General features: G+C 38.9%; 1 long non-coding RNA gene across 1 annotated transcript; it reads left to right on the forward strand.

The window, feature by feature from the left end:
* The first annotated feature begins 1,155 nt into the window (after positions 1 to 1,155).
* On the forward strand, positions 1,156 to 2,714 carry LOC141621948 (uncharacterized). Its single transcript, XR_012532797.1, has 4 exons — positions 1,156 to 1,320; positions 1,869 to 1,943; positions 2,147 to 2,225; positions 2,428 to 2,714. It is a non-coding gene; the product is annotated as an uncharacterized LOC141621948 (long non-coding RNA).
* The last annotated feature ends 21,665 nt before the right edge of the window (positions 2,715 to 24,379 follow it).

The raw sequence follows: 24,379 nt of genomic DNA on the forward strand, positions 1-24,379 counted from the left end.
AAAAATCACATTTGTGGTATAGCTTGAATGGGTTTTTCGCAAAGAGTCTCAGGATGACCTTATTTGAGATCTTGTATTGCATCTAGGACAAGCTTTGTTTTCCACTTGAATTCCGTTGGAAGATAAACTTGTATAAGACATACCAAGTTTTTTTGATTTTAAGTTGTTAGTGTATCTTTGGTGTGTTTACTGACTAGGGGTATAAATGCTCAATTTATAAACACAAAACAAGGTTCTAACGGCTAGTTCATTAATAATAGAGCTGTTGGACATTTTGTAACAATAAGGGTACCATGTGCCAAACAGAAGACTTTAAGGGTACCATGTGCAAACAGTTTTATATTCCAACCATAAACATCAACTAACTTTCACACGTCAAAGCCAACACTTAAATGATTATGTTTGTGGTTGTGGTTGCAAAAAAATTAAAAGTCATGGGTACAATGTGCATAAACATAAAAACTTGGGTACCATGTGAAAAATGGAATTGTTTGAGGGTACCACGTGAATTTTCCGTAATAATAATAATAATAATAATAATAATAATTATTATTATTATTATTATTATTATTATCATCATCATCGTTGATTGATTTAGGGTCCTTTTTCGTCGACTATGGGGCAAAAAGCTGATGTCTCGACGTTGTTCAACACCTTTCCCTATTGACAATTTCGGGTCCCTTTTTTCCAGTAAATCGTCTGAATTTTCTTTACTTTTCTTATATTATTTACTTTCTCTTATCTTTTTTGTTACTAATTCTTCTAATTGCTTGCGTCTTTGATTTGTTTTCCTATATTTGAGTGGTTATATAGGTTGTTATCATATTTTAATTTTCGTGCATTTTGCGGAATTCTTATCTGTGAAAGCAATTTGAGTGATCGCATGGATGTGCATTTTGCGGAATTCTTAACTGGTAGGAGAAGCATCTTAGAGTTATGTTTTAAAGCAAATTCAGTTAATTAGATTAACATTTTGTAAAATTTTAGTTGTTAAAGTAACTAATAAGGTATGAGTGGGGAAGTTTTGATTAACTAGTTTTTCCTACCTTAGTTCAAATATTTTTGACCACCACTAGATTTCTTGTGATAAGTATAAGGCGAGTCCCTACATCTGTCAATTTTGTTTAATTAGATTCAATATTAAATTAGGTAACTATACTACTTGTTTACACATAATCTTTTGGACTTTTCCCATCTCACATGCTCTACTACTATACTGATAAATGTCGCCTATCTTTGTTGCAGATGTGTGCATTCACTAACATCGGTTATACCCTGCCATATTCCAATTTTCACATTTATCTAAGCAGTCCTTTTAAGGTGGGTTCTCTGCTTTTTTTTTCCAATTTATACATCATTTTTTCTATTCATAACTTCAGTATGCAATTGTGTGCATTGTCTGGCTACTTTGTATGCTTATTTTGTCTAGTTGGTAAATTTTGAAGTTTCTGTGTGCTCCTGTGTTGGTAAACTACAGCATTATGGTATCTAATTCTGCATTCATTGAATTTAATACACTCTGGGATTGTGGCTCCATTGGTTGGGTATATGCTGCTTTGATAGTGCTATATAATGGTCTGTTCCTCTGTTCTCTTCTTGCCTAGTTATAAGCGAGTTAGATCCACCTGAATTGTTAATTATACGAGTATAGAATTCCTTGTTTAAATCTTATACGATTGTGTTATTTGTGCCTTCTTCAAAGGATTATGTGTGGCGTAAAGCTACTTGTTCCAAGTGTATAGATGCTAATATAGATTGGATAAAGATACATCATTTGGCTTCTTGTATTAGTTTTCTCCAAGGTCCGAACTAGTTTTGTTGTTCTACTTGCTGAAACGTATGATGAATATACATTTGACTCTTCACAGGCTTGCGAATGATCGTGTCTCTACCCAAATTGTTTTCAAGTGAACAATTCTTTTGTTGTTCAAGCTTTTGAAAAGGTTAGTATATTTTGGTCGAAATCATTTTTAATAGATATATGAAGTATTATTCCAACATCTTTTCTCAATGATTTATATTTCAAACAAGTTTGCAAGGACTATTTCGATTCCTCCTTTGGTCTTACCATCAATGTCATCATACATAAATTAATGCACTTCCTACTATATGTACAACTTCAAAATTTGTTACTCCCTTTGTCCAGTTCATTTGTTTACTATGTCATGAAATAGATGTGGGACGTCATTGTACGATATTCAATCTCAGAAGACAACTTGGGGAAGGTATTTCAATGTTATTTTTGATTCCAAATTGTACTAAGTTGTAAATTATTTTATCAAAAGACAACAAGTTATATATAGAAGTATTTCAATTTCATTTCTCATTCTAAATTGTTCTAAGTTTTAGTTTATTCCCTTTCTAATTGTTCTAAGTCGTAGTCGTTTAGTTAATAATTATATTGTTCTTGTTTATTGTGTGTTTTAGGTTCAGTAATAACACTTGAAGAAATGAACGAGTTTCAGGAGACCTTGGGCTTTATATTGTAAAAATATATATATGTGATGTAGTGAGCGATTGATTTAGATACTCGAATAGTTAAGAGTTTTCATGTATGTGATTTTGTTGCGGGATACAATTCGTTGAATGCTTGTATTGGATTTGGATATGTTGGTTGTGAAGTTATGAAATTTGGATTGTTCGATTTATAAAGAGATATTGTCGAATTTTCTATAACTTTTAGAAAATAAAATGCAGGTAGTATAATTTATTTATTAGCCAGGCACAGATTTTTTTTTCATTGTTATAATTGATGATTGACATTGGTTCCTAACTTACAACTGATGTCAATAATGCAAAAATTGGCATCGGTTCTTATATATGGTACAACCGATGCCAATATATGTAAATTGCCATCGGCTATGAACCGATGCCAATTGAATAAAGACCGGTGCCAATATGTGAAAATTGGCATCGGTTCATCAACCGATGCCAATTCAAAAATAGGTCATTTGCATCGCCCGGATTGGCATCGGTTGGGAACCAATGCCAATCATTGTTTACAACCGATGCCAATTACATTAATTGTACTAGTGTTTGTTCCATATTGGTAGAATAGTGGGAGAGTTATCACCTTATATATGGAAGTGTGTTATCTGGTGTTAACTAGACTATAGAGGAGAGATTATAGTCTCCTTACGCGCTGTCGTCGTGGGCCGTCCCGCTCGGCTCGGCTCCGTGACACGCGCGCGAAGGTGTTGGGCTACCTTTTTGCTAGTGGTCTGAACTTTTACATCGGATTCTTTTCTAGTTGTTGGAAGTTTATTACATAATCAATTCTGCATTCACTGTATGATATTATTGTCCCTTACTACTAGATTTAATACCATCAAATCTAGTATCCCTATGTGACTATTGAAGCCTTTCCATTCTCCCACAGTTTTACATATACAGAAAATGGGAACGTCATCTCTTTTATCTACTTCATTCTATATATCGAGAACAGTTCTCACTTTCGTCTTTAGTGTGCAACATTGTACAGAAGGAGGCGTTAACCCTGAAGATAGGGGTGTCGGTGGGCCGGGCCGGTGCGGGAGGGCGGGCCGGGCTGGGGAAGTGGAGCCCGAGCACGGCACTAAATTCAAACGGGGCTGGGTCGCGCCAATGCTGCCTTGGGTTGGTGCGACACTAGACTGGCCCACTTAGTAGCGGGCGAGGCTGGGCCTATGTATTTTTTTAAAAAGTTAGTGTTTGACCGACGGCCCGAGGATGACATAGGGTCGGGCTGGGCTGGGCCATGGAGCTGGGCTAGCCACTGGAACACGGCCCACGAGACCGGGCTGGGTCGGGTCGAGTTGAGCTTGCCCGCTACGATGCACCGCTCTACCTGGAGTTGGTGACCAAGGAGCCCAAGGAGCAATGGAGCACCATAGTGAGGGTTTAACTGACTTAGGGCAGTGCAACTACACAACGTCTCAATTAAAATTATTATTGATCAGGTAAGTTCACATTTCCTACAAGAGTAATCACATGTAATCATGTTGACAAGCACAAAATTTTGCTCAACCCGAACCAAGCCCGCCCGCTTGCTTAATTTGACCAGCCCTACTCCGTGCAATCTAGAGTAATAATTTGTCCAAGTATACTACGAAATATACGTTTTTCACATTCTCTTATGCATAAAATAGTACTCCGTAGCCAAATGCCAACTATGGGCACACTTGAACGTAGATTGTCCAATAATGATGCAAAATGCGGCTTCAACTTTGTCCCTATGTACGTGCAGAAGTCATGGCAAATTCAGGAAAAAATAATTAAAAACGCGAAATAATTAAAAAATAAGGTGACCAATTGCTCTATCTTCATGATCATAATTTTTAAAATATTATTTAATTTGACATTATTGATAAAATGTGTTCTTCACACTTCTTATTTTTTGGAGGCACCGCATGATGTAATGATACAGGATATACGAAGGGCATAAATTTACGTAAAAAGTGACCAAAAGATAAATGCCTCAACATTGCATACATCACTTTCAGAAATAATCAATAATCAAAATTCTATTATTTGGAGTTGTTTTCCTGACTTCATCAGCATATTCCTAGTAGTGAAGCCATACCTACATTATTCCTTCTCTTTTTTAACAAATCTCTTCCTTTTCTAGTAATCGGGGTGATAATGGGACGAGACAGCTCCTGAGCAATTGGAGTTCGGCTCGGTAAAAGCTCAACTCGTGCTAGCTTGGTTCGAGCTCGTGTTTGGCTCGAGAACTTGCACGAGTAAAGCCGATTTAACCATGACTCGGCTAAAAAAGTTCGCGAGGAGCTCGAGCTTGTGTAACTAGATAAAATCTCACACTTATTTTATAAAAATATTTTATCATGATTATCTTTGTATCACCAAATTAAATGTTGTCATTGAAAACTTTCGAATCATGTTATTTTTTTTTATTTTTTTTTGAAAACTTTCGATTCATGTTATGAAAGTACCAAAAGAGAAAAAAAAAACAAAAATTTATGAATAATATATATAGGCTCGAGCTAAAACTTGATATTAAGGTTAATTTTTCAAACTCGAGTGAGCTTGAGTTTGAAATTTTGTTTTATGAGCACAAGCGCGCCGAACAAGGCCAAGCTTGTACTCGACTTGACTCATTATTACCCCTAGCTAACCCCTCCAAATTCCACCGCGGTTACGTGAAATTAGGCGGAGCAAACCAAAACTGATTGCTTCTGCTGAATAATGGAAAATTTGAAGTTTTTATTAGTTGAAAATTTCGATTTTTTCTACCATATTAGTAGTTCGCAGTCACAAAAAATTGCCGCCCCTAAGATCAAATCCTGATTCCTTCGACAAAGGTATAACAATTACTAAGGTACATATCTATATATATAAAGTTTATATTCGTATTAAATTGCGGATGTAAAACTCTGGTTTAACTGGAATTTTGGTGATTTTGTCTTGAAGCACCTATATGCATATGCGTACCACGCTACCAACATACTCGCCAAACATGAGCATAATATGATATAAGATGCTATAAGGATTTCGGTAGGGAAATGTTTGTTATGCTATTCATATGATTAGATTACATAAGACAACTTATAATCATCATTGATTATAATTAAACGGACTAATGATCTGGATGTCCGAATTTCAAACTTCCAATGCCATGCTGTTAAGAGAGTAGAGGGGAAAGCGATGATTTCATTGATTTGTGAATATCGGCTTATATAGTTACAATGTATATGTGAACGTAATCGCTAAAATATCGCATGAAATAACAACCGAATATAAAATCTTTGACTTATGGAATATCGTATATCGAATAATATATACGATATTCCTAATACCCTCCCCCCCTCAAGCTGGAGCATGGAGATCAAGAATGCCCACCTTGCGAAGAAGAGGCTGAAAACGAGGAGCTCCCAACGCTTTAGTGAAGATATCGGCCAATTGAGCCGTTGTCGAGACATGAGACACAGCGATTAAGCCACCGAGAATAGCATCGCGGACAAAGTGACAGTCAATTTCTATATGCTTTGTCCGTTCATGAAACACGGGATTGTGAGCGAGGTCGATAGCAGACTTACTATCACTGAACATTGTAATAGGCAAAGGGACCGAGACACCCAAATCAAGCAATAGACCCTGCAACCATTTTAATTCACAGAGAGTATTTGCCATAGAGCGATATTCGGCTTCGGCGGACGAAAGGGAAACAGTAGTTTGTTGTTTCGTTTTCCATGAGACGGGTGAATCACCCAGAAAAATTAACCAACCTGTCACAGACCTGCGAGTGGAGGGACACCCACCCCAATCAGAATCGCACCAGCATGTAAGAGAGATAGTACTATCGGTGCGCAAAAGAATGCCTTGTCTCGGGCTGCCCTTAAGATAGCGAACAACTCGTAGGGCCGCTTCCATATGCTCTTGTCGAGGTTGATGGAGGAAACGAGATAGTATATGAACCGCATAAGTCACATCGGGGCGGGTGACAGAGAGATAGACAAGACGCCCAACGAGTCGCCTATATGACTCAATGTCGTGGAGGAAGGGACCAGTGGCGGTACCAAGGGCATGATTCTGTTCGACTGGTGTTGCCGCGGGCTTACAGCCCAACAATCCGACCTCCGACACAATATCAAGAACATATTTTCGTTGATTGACATAAATCCCTTCGGCATTACGTGCAATTTCAAGGCCAAGGAAATATTTTAGAGGACCAAGATCCTTCATATGAAAGCAATTTCCCAAATACAGCTTGAATTCAGCAACAGCGGAAAAATCATTACCAGCAATGACAAGGTCGTCGACATAAATAAGTATGTAGAGTTGGACCTGTCCTTTCGAGTAAGTGAATAAGGAGTAGTCCGAATAGGATTGTTTGAAGCCATAGTCTTTCAATGCAGACGTTAGTTTAGCAAACCAACATCTAGGGGCTTGCCGCAGGCCATACAAAGACTTTTTAAGACGACATACCTGCCCTTCTTTTCCACGACTAAAACCCGGAGGTATCTTCATGTAAACCTCCTCATTCAGGTCACCATGTAAGAAGGCATTGTGGACGTCCATTTGGTGAAGCTCCCACTTTTTTAAAGCTGCAACTGCAAGAAAAGTTCGGACAGTAACCATTTTAACAACAGGCGCAAAAGTTTCACCATAGTCTAAACCCTCGACTTGATGATTCCCGAAAACAACCAGTCGAGCTTTTAATCGTTTAATTTCACCGTTGGATTTGTATTTAATTCGATAAATCCATCGACACCCGAGGGCTTTTTTATTGGCTGGTAAAGTTGTAAGTTCCCATGTTTCGTTACGCTCCAAAGCATCAATTTCTGTCTGCATGGCCTCACACCACCCTTTGTCTCGAATAGCTTCTTTGAAAGTCGGCGGTTCTTGACCAGCTGTGATGGCTGCAAGAAAGAGGCGGTGTTTTTCCGAGAAAGACTTGCAAATTATATAATTAGTAAGAGCATAAGGCGTACCTGAGGATGACGAGGAGTTCGGTTCGCTTGTTGACGGGGATGGACCTTTTGTGCTTTCAAGAACATACCCACTTAAGCGAGAATTATAAAATTTGACCCGATGACCACGGCCCATTTCATCACTCTCAGGAACTGTGTCACTTGCTGCCTCGGTGACATTGTCAGTGCTGGAATTGTCAGAGGAAACAGGAGGGTCCTCGGTGGTAGGAGGGTCCTCGGCAGTGTGAGTACCTGCGGTTGGGTCTGGGTTATCGAGGGTATGTGGTTGGTTTGGCGGGTCAGTGTGAGGGTCATCATAAAACGGGTCATAAAAAACCGGAACCTCAGGTGGGTCTTGCGGGGTCACGGGGTCCAAGAAGGGGAATTTATTTTCGTAAAAAATGACGTCACGAGAAACAAAATAAGTTTCCGTTTCAAGATCAAAAACTTTCCAACCCTTTTTAGCTGAAGGATATCCAACAATACAGTAAAACGAACAGCTCAATCATCACATATATTCTCCGAACTCCAAACCCAACTCCACAATCCTGACTACACACTAAAGTGTGTAGCCCTGCCAGAGTGCCCATCGCAACAGGTCACTCCTCGCCGCCAGTGGGGGACCGCAGCCGTTCCCACCTAAGCCCCGCTCATCTTCATCGAGCGATAAACCCAAATTCATTAATGTGCACATCCCTTCTGTGGCAGGTTCCACAGAAGGCGAATCATGGGCGTGAAGCCACTCCCGCAAGTGACTTCACTCAGCCAGGGACGCACCCCGAAGAACACAGACAGATACAATCAATCACAACTACTATCAGCAACCAAGTCCAGCAATCGTCACAATACGAGTATGATAATATACAATAACCACAAACACCAATCAACACATCATGGGACTAATACTAAGTAGGGAAACCCTACCTGGAAAGCACAACACAATCAGACGATCTCACAGCTCATATCAAAACGCTTCCTCTACGAATCCTCCTCCTAACATACAAACATATAATCACTACCAAGCATAAAATACAACAAAACCCCCAATTCCCAACATTAGGGTTTAACCAACTTTAATGAAATACTATAAAAACGGTATATAGGTGTGGACAGCGGGGGCCACAGGGGCGCTTGGGAAACAAGCGCTTGCATTTGTATGGAGTCGCCACCAATTTTTATGGGAAATTGGAACCGTTCGAGTACCTCGTGTCATGTCAAGACACAAAGTAAAGACATGAACACTAGGCAATCGTTACCCTTAGTATTCTATGTCTAGAATGACTCTCGTGGATGCCAATGAACACGGGTGTTCACAGATATCTGGAGTAAGGGGTGAGGGTACGTATTAGGAAGCTCTTTTGATCGAACACCTAATCCCGCCCGCCTCGATAGCGGCCTCTACTAATGATTAGGGAAGTTATTCGTACTTGATATATCGTCGATTATATGCATGCAATGCAACATCCAAGTTTTAATCCTAGCATGTGAGAATTAGACTAAGTCGGTTGACACGTAATTAGCATACAATTGGGTCGAAGTAGGATTTAATGCTCATTTACATGTGAGAACATACAAACAATAAAGAAAATACAATAATTATAAATTACAATAATGAAAATTACATTAATTACATTGGATTAGGCGATTTATGTCGAAAATACCTTTAAAACGGATAATTTGAGAAAAAGAGATAAAAGAATAAATAACGAACAAAACAGAAGGTGATATTACGGATAATAGTTAGTTAATACGTACGTTAATTAAACTAGGTCAAGGCAGAAACGGAGTTCAGTGAGAACTCACCGAGAGGCGGCAAAGCAGAGAGCTGCGTCCTTTGGAATAGGCGCAGCAGACGCTACGTCTGTTCCTTGGCTCAGTTCTGGCTGTGAAGCCGTAATTGCAAGCCGTTAATGTTAATTGGTGATTTTAATGATTAATTAAATTATTTACTCGAGTGAAAGTGATTAATAGGTTATTTAACATATGAATGGGTCATGAAAACAGTAAAACATGAATAAGACGGATTGAACGAATTAATTACAAGATGGAATAATGACAGAAGTGAAAAATATTAATGAGTCAAACAAATTAAGTCAATTGATTAAGTTAGATGCGACGGATTAATGACGAATATGCGATGAATATGTGAATAAACAGGTGAAAACTATATCAAAGACGAATTCCAGAAACCCAATATTGATGAATTGAATCTCTACAACCCGGAATTGAATTTAATGACGAAAACCCGTAAATATTGGATTATTAGGGATTTAAGTCGGATTTGAATAATAAAAACATATTAATGATGATGATTACAATATACATGTGAACTATATGTTATGACGATGGAGAATTGACAAACAAACGAAACAAGCAAAAGGATTTGACGAATAACAGAGGACGAACGAAGAAGAAAGGAAGCAGGAACTGCGGCAGCCTCACGAAGAGGCGCGGCGATTCTTGCGTCCTTTCTCGCTTCGATTATCTCGGAAATCCGTAAAAAGAGGTTTCAAAGCATGGTTTTAGAAATCGGTTTTAATGGTATTTTCGACATAAACCTTACAATGATGATTACAATAATTAAAATACAATAAAATAAAGAGAATTATACACCCTCAGACTTACATGTTGACGAAACGAGAAGGACTAAGATATCGATTAGTGATGCTCGACGCGAATGCAAAGAGAGTGCCCTCGTAAGAGGAAAACGATTAATTAATTAAGGGGTCGTTTGGTTCACTACTTAGGAATAGAATGGATTGGAATGAGAAACCATAGGAGTATGGGGTTCCAATTCCATTGCTTCTCAAACATGTTTGGTTCATTAGAAAAATAAACATGAAGGAATGGAGTTTGAATCCATGGGGAGGAGGTGGGTATGGGATTCCAAGGGGTTGGGGTGGAATGAGAATCCATCAGGATTCTAACTCCATTCCAAAACACCCCAACCAAACACTAGAATGACTAGAATTCATTCCATTCCATTCCAAACCTCCCAACCAAACACCCCCTAAGTTGATTATTGGTGTAGTTGGTCAAATTGGTCGGTCATGCAACGGGGAGGCTGGTACTCAGAAGGATCCGAGCTTACGTGGTCGAAAGTTCAAGCACGTAGACGCCAAAAAGTAAGAACAAAGTCTAGAATGCAAAGGGAGAAGAGAAGGGCGGACACTCGCGTGAGAAATATAAGGAGCGGAGGCTCCTATTTATACTAATCACGTGAAGGAATTAGGGTTTCGGAGACTCTTTGGAAGTGAATCTCGGAAATATATGAAAAAGATACGAGAAACATGCAGAAAAGGGCCTGGGAAGAGGCGCAAAGCCATCTGCGTCTCTTGGAAGAGCGCAGAGACCCTGCGTCTGTTCCCAAGTGGTTTCCTCCTGCTGAAGAAAGATTTCCGTGTTTGAGTTATGGTAGGACGGAAATAATCCGGTTTTCCTTAATATCTTTTGTGAATATTACGGGAAATTGCTTACTAAAAGATAAAATTTATGAGATATGGAATAGAAATATCCGGAACATTCCAAAACATTCTGACTCCGGTTTTAACGGTTATCAGAAAATGGAGACGGTTTTAGGCTCGGACTCCGAATGTACTCTAATTACTGTCAAAACGACCGCATCAGCACGTAGATGACAACTAAGAGGTAGATATTAATATTTGAGCAATCACTTGACGATAATCTTATTTAATTGTCACAAACCGTTCGCGTATTAAACATGCGGCCCAATCATCAGGGTGGTTTGCGGGAGGTGCGAAATGAGGTATCTCTGAGCCCCACTTTGACCGAGGCTTGACAAGGCGAAAGTCAAAGTATAGCCATCAGGTCAATCGAAGATTACAACCGACGACTATGGCGACGCGAGGCGGCTCAAGGGGTCTAAGCCAAGGACCTGTCGTCGGGAACATTTTAGAGTCGTCATCGACTATCGGGAGGGTCGTTTAAAGTCCATTAGACTACGTAAGGAGGCTCGCCAGCCATAAGAAGAGACCATACCTGAGACTTCTTCTCGAGATGCTTCCGGAGGTGCGTAGGAGCTAAGGTTGAGCATGGGAGCTAAGGGATACATAAGGATTGGTACTAGGGTGTGGGACCCTAAAGGAAAGCATCGGCGGGAATGAGGCCTAAGGTAAGTTCAACTTAAGGGTAACTAAAGCTTGGGTATAGGAACTCTATTGGTTTGGGAATTTGAAGGCTTATGAACCTAAAAGGATTGGGATCTCATAGTTAAAAAAATCCTAATTTCGGGTCTACGAACCTAAGAAAGAAGGCTTTGGTTTGGGAACTTCTGTAGAACGACACCCTTGTCGCACTCTGCGGGGAAACAAGAAACATTGTGAGTAGCAGGACACAGGCGGGAGCTGCTGAGGGAAAACTGCTTGGGTCATCTTCAAACAAACTTCGATAAGTCTTGGGGTTGATGTTGATCTCCACGTCTCGAGAGGGAATGTCTATCCGCTTACTCTTGCTTGGGGAAATATAATGAAGGCGTGTCGAAACACCCGTCGAGAAATACTCGCTCGTTGTGACAAGCGAGGTCTTGGTAAAGTACTGCTTCTAATACTTACCTGCATGGTTAGTAGCCACACAAGAATGCAATCTAATATATGCACGTAAGCAATTATCATATGGACCTCGAATGAGGAAACACATAGGTTTTGCAAAAGTTGTTTCTTATAAAAGTCGTTTAAAACTTGTTCAAAGAAGTTTGTCGTTTGTAATGCGTTATGCATATTCAATGGGCTTTAGACATAGGACTTGACATGACACTGACCTACCAGGACACGACGCGAAATGTAGACTTAGGTTTGACTGATGCGACCCTAACTTAGATTTGACGCGACACAAGGATGACTTTGACAGACTTTGTTTTAAGTATGCGCAACCCCTAGCCAAGTGTGGGTGATAATGCGTATCAGTTCCAAAGGTAGAAGAATTGCAAGAATGATAAAGGCATATAAAGGCAAGGCATGAGCCATGGATCAGCTGCCTACTTGGACATCTTTCACCATCGTTTGCTATAAAAGAGACCCCTCTTGAGGCACGATGACTTGGAGAATTGATCTAAGATCTTTGTCATTGTCCGGACCGAGTACTAGCTAGACTTAGAGGAATAAAGGAAGGGTGGCATCTTGGAAGAGAAGCCCCCAGGATGAGAAGATGACTCTGGACTTTGGTAAAAAGAGGCTGGGCGACAATAAGGAGCCCCCAGTATAGAGGTGTTGGTTGTGGAAGGTATATTAATTGAGGTTGGAAGGTTAAAATAGAGGTTGAAAGTTGGGACGGTTGATTGAGGTTGAAAGTTGGGATGGTTGTGTCCTTGAGGACTGCCTACGTATTCACGTGAAGTGAAATCAAACCAGATCGTAGTTCTGAGGTTTGGTTAATTTTGTTTGGGTGTTGTGGTTGTATCCTTCTTGTGTAAGAAAAGACTGCCTACGTATCCACCTGAAGAGGTGAAATCAAACCATGCTCGTAGTTCAAGTGTGTGCCTAAGCTATGTTGTTAGGGCCTTAAAGTGCAGGGGTCACAAGGGTAATATTCCTTTGGTGACTCGAAGAATTGATTTGAGATAACTCCCTCTGATCATGGACCAAAGAGGTATAATTAATTTTGTAAAAAATTTCTTTGTCATGTGAGCACACCTAAAAGTGGACCCTAAGGATGATATGGGTATCTCCCGTTCTAGGTAGCAAAGTATATGAAGACTCCGTGTATGGGGTCAAGGTGAAACTGGATTGGATATTTAGAATGTGGGGCTCGGAAATAAGAGGCTTTGATGAACAAATCTCTAGAGCTTGATTTTGCGGAGTTAAGGCTTTATGGGGTTACGGCTTGTAATGTGGCTTGGAAATGGAGTCTCTTGGCTGGATGTAGCCTGAGCACATAAAGGTAGGTTAAAATGACGTGGGATCAAGTTTCCATGTCTTGGCCCTAAAGAATGGGTATATTTGACAAGCTTTAGAGGATTCTCAAAATTCCTAACTATCTCCCTGTAACGGTCTCGAGAAGGACTTAGGATGTGCGATGTGTGAAAGGCTTAGTGGGGGTGCTAGCTGACCATCTTCGTTGGTGTCTTGATTCTATAATATAAGTTGATTCTATATAGACTTCAGGAGTATTCCGTATAGCATTTGATTCCAGGCTTGTTCTTGATTCAGATTCAAGTTCTTGGTCTAGAATATATCTCGGCTTCTTGCTCAGATTTTTTATTCGGGTTTTTGAAGATAACTTTGACTTTGGATATTGACTTATTTGATTGAGCCTTCTTCTTTTGTCTCTTTTGTCTTGGATTACGGGCATAACTACGGCCTTGAATATTGATCTTGGGTATTTCTCTTGACCGAGCCTTTATCTTTGATCATGGCTCGTATCGTCTTGGACTTGCTTGCTACCATGGATTTGGGTCAGACTAGCACCTTTGGTGTGAAATGGGTAGGTTTTTAGTAACACGGGTTGTTTATTGTGGGGAATGGGCTTGCCTTCCGTCATGGATTGTTAACAAGGGAGACGGTCTGGATTCGTCCTAGAATCTCTTGAGATAGGCTCGTCCTAAACTAGGGTTATATTGTGGTTTCTATTGCCAGACATGGAATAGGTAAGGAAAATGGACACGGAGTTTCGGGTCCTCTACAACTTTGAACGGAACATCATCTAAGTGTACTCACATTGACTTGGCATGTGTTTGTCATTTTAAAAAATGTCTCAAACCAATTCTTGTTGTCACAGGAAAAGGGTAAAGGAAGAGATATGATAGAATATGTGGATTGAAGATTGTGCTTTTATTGAAATGGATAATAAATGTATTTAACATAGATATGAGAAGACACGTGACTCGTGGGACAGCCCCCAGGTTGTCACTAGGAATGAAATGGACACAAAGAAAGATACTAGAAAAAATATGGGATAGAAAGCCTAAGACTCGGACTCGGACTCAGACTCGGACTTTGACGCGATCTTAGATCCAGACTCGTAATCATCGGCCCATGCTTGAACATTTTCTCTTCCAGCAACTGGCTTCGACATTCGGCTTTGAGCATTCACCCATTTGAGCACCTCATCTTCGTCATTGGGAACACTGAAAGGGTAATAGTTAAGAAAAGTTTCTTGATAAGTGGTATATCCATGAGGATTGCCTAAGTTGCCTTGTGGGCTAAAGTTTGAGAGGGATAACTTCCCGTCTTCGATCATATCCTGAATGACGTTTTTTAATTTGTAACATTTCTCCGTATCGTGCCCTTGCCTCTATGGTATTTGCAGTACGAATTCCCATCCCAGAATTTGGATTTCCTTTCTGGTTCGGGTGTAGGTCCTATAGGCTTCAACATTCGTTGTTCCATGAGTCTCTGAAAGGCATCGGTGTATGCAATACCAATGTTAGTAAATTTCCTAGGAGGTGTGCCCTTATTTTTGGAAGCCTTTGTAAATGACCTTGGAGGGTTGTTAGGTTTCTTTGACGAAGGATCCATGAGGATGCCTTTATTGATTTTGGTTCCTCGATGATAAGAACTAAGAATAGATTGTTCATTTGTTGCTTTCTCCTTAGGACTGTCAAGTTGAGGGTTTGTCTGGACACTCTTCATTTTGAGAGGTTGGGCATCAAGCTTCCTACCCATTTCAACAAACTGGTTCTCCATTTTGGAAAGTCGAGAGTTTAGGCTATCAATAGCTTCCTCTATTTTGGAGAATTTGTTGTCAAAGGCCCTGGAAAGCATGAGCATTCCATTTTGGATATTGTCGTCTTCAAGCACGTTGATCTCTTCACTATCATGAGGAGCGAGGAGGTGAGAATAGTCTAGGAATGAGTCTTCATGGTCATGTTTAATGATATTAGACCCAAGAGGGTCGGTCTTCTTGGATTTCTTGGCGGAAGGTGGCACAGGAAGCTTGCCATCCTCGATCATATCCTGAATAATATGCTTTAGAAAAAAGCATTCCTCCGTATCGTGTCCCCTACCTTGATGGTACTGACAATATGAATTGCCCTTCCATCTAGGGAATATCTTTTCAGGGTCTGGGGTTGGACCAATTGGATGAAGTTTTCCTTGGGAAATCAGTCTTTGTAGAGCTACTTCATATGTGTTTCCGAGGTCATGGAATTCCCTATGAGCTCGTCCCGGCCTCCTGGGTGGAGTTTGCAAGAGGTTAACTCCCATGTCTTTATTGGCCTTCTTAGATGGGTGAGTCGTGTTGAAGTTATGCCCTGGCCTTAGGGTATGAGAAGATGGTAAAGGCTTCATCATATCTATCTTGTTTTCCATATTGATGACACGAGCGCTCAAGTCTTCGACGGTGGCCTGGAGCTTAATGATTACAGCACTTAGTCCCTTGAGGTCGACAGATAAACGTTCTTGAACACTTTCATTGGAAATTGCAGAATTCCTACCGAGAAGAAAATGATGCGCATTACAACTTGATTTGACATGGGATCACGCATACTAAGGCAACAAACAAAGGACATGCGGCGAGACGCGATGACTAGACTCTAGATTTGTGAATCCAGGAAATGTCGTGAGTGACCTCTCGTGTTTGGACTCACGGTGTTTGACCTTGACCTTTAGACTCGAGTGTTGACTTGGACGGAGTGACCCTAATATGATTGACCTTATTGACGGGATTGATGACACGTGTTGATTCTGGACTCGAGGTTTGCTTATAGGTGTTAAGAAGACTTGTTGTAGTTTAGACTCAAATATGAGGCCCATTGAGACTCGTGTGTTGAGCCTCGGAACGTGTGACTTGAGTGTTTAGATCCTAATCGAATTGGGGTAAGGGTCCAAAATGACGGCGTGACGCCTTAGGACTTGACTCAAGACCCAAAAATGTAAAGGAAAACGGGTTTATGACTCGACAAAGTTCCGACTAGGACATAGTCGGTTTGAACTTTGACTCTAACTTAGCCCAATCGAATTTACATATTCGCATTTACATGGACTGAAAATATTTTGATTAAAACCTTTTTTTTTTCTTCTTTTTTTTTCTTTTTTTTTTTTCGGACTCTTTTTTCGTTTTTTTTTTTTGGTTTTTTTTTTACGGGTTTCGCGATGGGTTTTAGGCCCGAAGTTTTGACTCGACAAACGGACAGAGTTTTGACTGGGTTTTGCGCTAATCAATGGCCTTTTCGAAATTTTCATTTGAAAATGGGTTTTGATTTTTACAAAAATCGTCATGGTTTCGTTTAGAAATGGTGATCACGTAAGGTACAAACATTTATACAAGCATTATAACGGGATGCTGAGTGCATTTAGAAGGGTTTTGGTTTAAAGGGTGGGTTGCCATACCGAACAATTAAACCCGAAGTCTGTGGAGAGGCTCGTACCAAACAAGAGTAAGGCCGATTCCTAGTCCATTTCCTCAAGTAGTGAAAGTCCTTGATACAAACAAGAGTAAGTACCATGGTATGGATGACGTCAATCGCTATCCATCCTTAGGCCCAAATAAGAATTAGGACCGTTTAGACGGGACGATTGGTCGAATGGGTTGGGTTGGGCCTAGGAAGGCCGAATGAAACGGTCTAGGAAGACCGAGTTATGAAAACCGACAATTGTCTTGTACAAACTATTCCCTAACCTTGTTCAAGTTTCACCCTTGGCTACACGTAAGTGTATTATCCCCAGCGGAGTCGCCAAACTGTGGACAGCGGGGGCCATGGGGGCGCTTGGGAAACAAGCGTTTGCATTTGTATGGAGTCGCCACCAATTTTTATGGGAAATTGGAACCGTTCGAGTACCTCGTGTCATGTCAAGACACAAAGTAAAGACATAAACACTAGGCAATCGTTACCCTTAGCATTCTATGTCTAGAATGACTCTCGTGGATGCCAATGAACACGGGTGTTCACAGATATCTGGAGTAAGGGGTGAGGGTACGTATTAAGAAGCTCTTTTGATCGAACACCTAATCCCGCCCGCCTCGATAGCGGCCTCTACTAATGATTAGGTAAGTTATTCGTACTTGATATATCGTCGATTATATGCATGCAATGCAACATCCAAGTTTTAATCCTAGCATGTGAGAATTAGACTAAGTCGGTTGACACGTAATTAGCATACAATTGGGTCGAAGTAGGATTTAATGCTCATTTACATGTGAGAACATACAAACAATAAAGAAAATACAATAATTATAAATTACAATAATGAAAATTACATTAATTACATTGGATTAGGCGATTTATGTCGAAAATACCTTTAAAACGGATAATTTGAGAAAAACAGATAAAAGAATAAATAACGAACAAAACAGAAGGTGATATTACGGATAATAGTTAGTTAATACATACGTTAATTAAACTAGGTCAAGGCAGAAACGGAGTTCAGGGACAGAACTCAGCCAGGATGACGCAATGAGCTGCGTCCTTTGAATAGCGCAGCAGAGACGTCGTTCCTGCTCCTTGGCCCGGCCCGGCCGTGAAGCCGTAATTGCAAACCGTTAATGTTAATTGGTGATTTTAATGATTAATTAAATTATTTACTCGGGTGAAAGTGATTAATAGGTTATTTAACATATGAATGGGTCATGAAAACAGTAAAACATGAATAAGACGGATTGAACGAATTAATTACAAGATGGAATAATGACAGAAGTGAAAAATATTAATGAGTCAAACAAATTAAGTCAATTGATTAAGTTAGATGCGACGGATTAATGACGAATATGCGATGAATATGTGAATAAACAGGTGAAAACTATATCAAAGACGAATTCCAGAAACCCAATATTGATAAATTGAATCTTTACAACCCGGAATTGAATTTAATGACGAAAACCCGCAAATATTAGATTATTAGGGATTTAAGTCGGATTTGAATAATAAAAACATATTAATGATGATGATTACAATATACATGTGAACTATATGTTATGACGATGAAGAATTGACAAACAAACGAAACAAGCAAAAGGATTTGACGAATAACAGAGGACGAACGAAGAAGAAAGGAAGCAGGAACTGCGGCAGCCTCACGAAGAGGCGCAGCAGGAACTGCGCTCCTTCGAAGACGCACAGCAGTTGTTGCGTCCTTTCTCGACGGTTATCTACTGGAAATCCGTAAAAAGAGGTTTCAAAGCATGGTTTTAGAAATCGGTTTTAATGGTATTTTCGACATAAACCTTACAATGATGATTACAATAATTAAAATACAATAAAATAAAGAGAATTATACACCCTCAGACTTACATGTTGACGAAACGAGAAGGACTAAGATATCGATTAGTGATGCTCGACGCGAATGCAAAGAGAGTGCCCTCGTAAGAGGAAAACGATTAATTAATTAAGTTGATTATTGGTGTAGTTGGTCAAATTGGCCGGTCATGCAACGGGGAGGCTGGTACTCAGAAGGATCCGAGCTTACGTGGTCGAAAGTTCAAGCACGTAGACGCCAAAAAGTAAGAACAAAGTCTAGAATGCAAAGGGAGAAGAGAAGGGCGGACACTCGCGTGAGAAATATGAGGAGCGGAGGCTCCTATTTATACTAAGCACGTGAAGGAATTAGGGTTTCGGAGACTCTTTAGAAGTGAATCTCGGAAATATATGAAAAAGATACGAGAAACATGCAGAAAAGGTCCTGGGAAGAGGCGCAGCAGCCACTGCGTCTCTTGGAAGAGGCGCAGCAACTGCTGCGTCTGTTTCCCAAGTGGTTTCCTCCCCGTGAAGAAAGATTTCCGTGTTTGAGTTATGGTAGGACGGAAATAATCCGGTTTTCCTTAATATCTTTTGTGAATATTACGGGAAATTGCTTACTAAAGGATAAAATTTATGAGATATGGAATAGAAATATCCGGAACATTCCAAAACATTCTGACTCCGGTTTTAACGGTTATCAGAAAATGGAGACGGTTTTAGGCCCGGACTCCGAATGTACTCTAATTACTGTCAAAACGACCGCATCGGCACGTAGATGACAACTAAGAGGTAGATATTAATATTTGAGCAATCACTTGACGATAATCTTACGAATTGTCACAAACCGTTCCGCGTATTAAACATGCGGCCCAATCATCACCGGGTGGTTTGCGGGAGGTGCAGAAATGAGGTATCTACAATAGGTCTTACCCTCGACGCAAGGATCACAACGGTATAAAGAAAGGTAAAATCCGACCTTCCAAGCTCCGGGATTTGCCAACAATGCAATTGATGCGAAGAACGTACTTTGATTTCTCTTTTTGAAAGTGATTAGGTTTTAAAAGTGTTTAAAGAACAATGACGGAAGTTATTATATACTTAATCGCATTATTAACAAAACCCGAGAAATCATCCCCCGTAAACCGGCTACTCGATCGAGTAGCTAAGGTACTCGATCGAGTGCCCCCTTACTCGATCGAGTATCTACGTTACTCGATCGAGTACCCAACGGGTCAGAAACTATTTTAAACTGCAACTCGCCCTTACTCGACAGAGTAAGGCCTACTCGATAGAGTACCCAGAGACTCATAAATCCGTAGTATTACATTATTTCCAGTCGGCATAATTATCCCGACGAAGCATGATGTTTGAGATTTTTTGACCCGGACCATCGTTGGACCCGAGATAATACGAACTTGAAGGATCGATTTTTGGAAAATCAGTCGACGTTGTGGTAGTTCCGCCAGTCGACATGATTAGGGTTTTAATTATTTTCGTGTTTGTGGTTTATGGAGAACGTGGAAAAGGAAGTAATTGACCTGACGATGATACCATGTTAAGAGAGTAGAAGGGAAAGCGATGATTTCATTGATTTGTGAATATCGGCTTATATAGTTACAATGTATATGTGAACGTAATCGCTAAAATATCGCATGAAATAACATCCGAATATAAAATCTTTGACTTATGGAATATCGTATATCGAATAATATATACGATATTCCTAATACATGCAATTTTATTTTTTATTTTTTTAAATGAGCGCACTTATTTCGTCAGTGAGAATCGAACTCTCAACTTCATGATTGAAGTAGTTTCAAACTTCCAATGCCATGCAATTTTTATTATTATTATTTTTTTTCTAAATGAGCGCACTTATATATCGCGGGTGAGAATCAAATCCCCAACTTCATGATTGGAGTAAGAGAACACTTATCATTTGAGCAAGCTCTTCTTCTAAGTGCCATGCAATTTGGGACAAGAGATTTATCGTGTTTAATGGTGGCGTGAGAGAAAATAGCATGATTTGAATGAAAGGCGAAAAAAATAGAGAGGTCACTTCAAAGAATCAAACAATTTTATTTCAAAAATTATAAGTTTTAACTAATTATTCCATACAAATTATTACGGAGTAAACAATAACCTGAACTTCTACATGATATCAGAGCCTCATATTCTTAAGGCCTAAATACGATTTCGATAACCTACTGGTGGGCTTGTGATCTACAATGCTCACCGGCAGGATTTAACAAAAACTTATGACTTACTGTTAAAAAAAATAAAAAAATAAAATATCCAATCGAAGGGATACCACCAATGATTTGGAATCCTGCATATGTGAATCCAAAATGTGGTACGATGCCACGTGATTTGAATTCTTGCATTGTGATAACAAATTTGATAATTTGGTAAGAACAACGAATGCGATTATGTGTTTTGATTGAGTTGTTTCGACTTTCGAGTATAAGAAGATTACATTCTTCAAATACTAAATTTGACGGATAATTTTTCGTTTGACGAAATTTGTTAGGATCGAAAAACTACAACGTTCCTGACAAGAAAATTTCAACAAGTTTGAAAAGTTCATTTTAATTTCGACGGGTCCGAAAAGTTACGACGTTCCCGTACACCGAAGATCGAAGATTGAAAATTAAAAGTTGAAGAGTTGGATTTTTCTTCTTTCCTTATTTGGCAAACCCATGGAAATTTTGACAAATTATCATGGGTTTGAGGGAGATGTTTGAAAAGATTACGTACGTAATCAGAATAATATCGAATTATTGAATAAACTATTATATTACCGATATTAGGAAGATATTATTATTGTGTTTAGATATTCTCAGTACTATAAAGCGGATCGTTGTAATAGTTAGAAACACGAACATCAATAAAATACACTACGATTTATGCTTTCTCTAATCTCCCCTCTGAATTTCTACAACTTGGTCATTTTAGACATAATAATATCGTCGTTTGCCTTGGTCATTTTATTAGATTAACATTTTCCGTATGACTTATAAATTTTAAATAATTTATTATTTTGTCTTTTATTGAGAAATATTTTAATCAGACAAATAATTGAAATTAAGAGTGTTTGGTAATGTGTTATTCATCCAATCCCTTTTCAAGAAAAAATTGCACTCGTATAGTATAAGACTCATGTTGTATATCGTTACATGTAAATTACTCGGTAGTAAATATGTTTAATAAAGTAATGATAATGATAATATACGAGGACAATATCTATCAATGGACTAAAACGAGGTGGTACATTTGTCAAGATCATGGGAAGAAATTAAAAATATTGGCCGCAACTTGTTGAGTTGTTTCCATAGTCCACCGTTCCTTACTAGGTACACTTACCTACTCCTAACGTAACGAAGGCACCAACGCATCATGTATTTTCTTTGACAATGAGGGCGCACTCGGAAATTAATTATTAAATGTCCAGTAGTTTGTAAATCGTGTATATTCAATAAGTAACTTTTCTCTCTCTATTTTCCCCCAAAAAACAGATCAAAACCCTAATTTTATTGCGCCGCCGCATCTCCTTTCCACACACACCTCCTCCCCTTCACCCCCACCCGATCGCCGGAGATGGGTTATCCCGTTAGCCTATCTTCGGCGATTGCGCCTCCTCTTTTTTTGGTCCTCTTTGACCTGCGATCAATCTTTTTCCGGTGACGGATCGTGATTCCATCTCGTTTGTTTCGGTGGATTGGTTTGGTTTTTTGTGTTGTTGCTGAGGTCGTTCTGTTCCTCCGTTCTCCTGTCCTGTCATCGAAGGACTTGTTTGCCACCTGGGAGTGCTTCCCCCTCTTCGTCGTCCTTTGCCCGTTCTGGTTTGGTCCCGTTTTCTTTTTGTGACCGTCGTCGTTGTCCCGGCTTCCTAGCGTCTCTGGTTTGTTAGTGGTGTTGGTTGTGGGTCGTTTTGGAGTCTGTGTCTTGGACTGTTTTTATGTCTTTGGTGTTTGGGCTGCTTCTTGTTGTTTTAAATTTTGCTTGTCGGGTTGGTTTGTTGGAATATGTGTCCTCCGACAATAATGCGATCACAACTGTCGATCATGATGATCACATGTTTAAATCTCATTTTAAGAATACATGTGGGATGTAATATTTTACACTCAACTGGTCAACAGATATCGCTAATGATTGGCTGACTAGAGTTTGACATTACTGTCGTGTGACGGTGGTGATCAGTTGATCCCCTTAGGTCATACCTAAAGGGTAACACTCTTAATTGATTATTTAGTTGATCGTATGACGATACGGGTTAATTAAATTGCTTAAAATTGACGGACGATTTTGTGAGTATTATTGACGTGTCTTATTGTAATTCGATTAAATAAAGATACGGTCTAAGTAATCAAATTGTTTTATTGCTTAGATAAAATTATTGTTTGCGGAACAATTGAAACTGAATGAATAATTTATTATAAATACAAGACGTTGTGATTTATAATTGGTAAACCGTTTTGGTACAAGTAATTATGAATTACTAAGTCGATTTTGTACATGACGTATTTTTATTAATAAGTTGATTTTTAATATGTTAAAAATACATTACAATTACACATGACTAGTGACATGTGACAATTGACAAATGACAAAATATAAAATGGACCTCACATTTTATAAGTGCCGAAATGGAGGGAGTATTAGGTTAAAATTGTGTTGATTATTTTTAAGTGGAAAACATGATGATTGCAACTTAATATAGCCATGCACACCTATGATTTCTTGGGTAGAAAAATTTGCCCATGCATTGGCTCTCCTCCTCTCTCCCCACCGGTTTTCAAAGGCAATTATAGAGAGGGTTTTCTCTCTAATTATTCATTCACAATTTGAACTATTTTTCTAGTGTAAGAAAATAGAAATTCTCTCTATAATTTATGAAAGCTTAGAGAAATAAAATCTCTCAACATTCATCCTCTCTTGGCCGAAATTACAAGAGAACATACAAATATTTTGGGTCAATTTTTAGTAAGATTAATATTGTTCTAGTATTAATAATATTAGTCTTTAAGAGGTTATCTTGGGTATTCATCTTTGGGAGGAATTCTAAGCTTGAATCTTTGTTCATCCATATAAGGAAAGCTCAAGAACAAGGAAGAAGGAAATCTTACTTGTGCCCTTTAATCCGAAACTCCCATAGTAAGAAAGACGATTTCTTCTCTATTTCTAATTATGTTTGCATGCATAAGATCTAGATTTAATTTTCTGACTAAATTAAATGTCATATATATGAATATGTAATTTAATAAGATTAATAATTCTAACAAGCGGTATCATGAGCCTTAGGTTGTTTGCATGCAAATCGGTTATTGTTTTTTCCGAGTTATAAGATTAACAAACAAAACTTATAAATTTGTGTTTATTATGAAATATCATGAAATTTATTTGCATATTTAAGTTTCTGGTCCTAAAATGTATTTAGGATATTTTGGTTTATTTATGGATTTTATTGTTCATTTTATATAATAATGGCATTAAAATGTGATTTTTATGATAAAAATGTCATTTTTGGACTAAAAATAGCTAAACTTCGATTTTTCCAATGGTTTTTGGATATATTTTCACATATATTATCTACTGATGGTCTGTAAATTTTCATAATAAAATGAGTTGTATTGCTCGAAATATGGATTTTTCAAGTTAAAATCGTATTTAAATGGGTAAATAGGTTAATATGAATATATTTCGAATCTGGTCATGGAAATTTAGTATGTTGTCACATGCAATTTTACAAGATGTGTGTAAAATATTTGGCTATAATCAAGTCTTTATGCAAGATTTATGAATTTTTGATGAAAAATCACATAAATAGTGACTTTAATTAGTA

Source organism: Silene latifolia, chromosome X, assembly GCF_048544455.1.
Source record: "Silene latifolia isolate original U9 population chromosome X, ASM4854445v1, whole genome shotgun sequence".
NCBI classification, from domain to species: Eukaryota; Viridiplantae; Streptophyta; class Magnoliopsida; order Caryophyllales; family Caryophyllaceae; genus Silene; species Silene latifolia.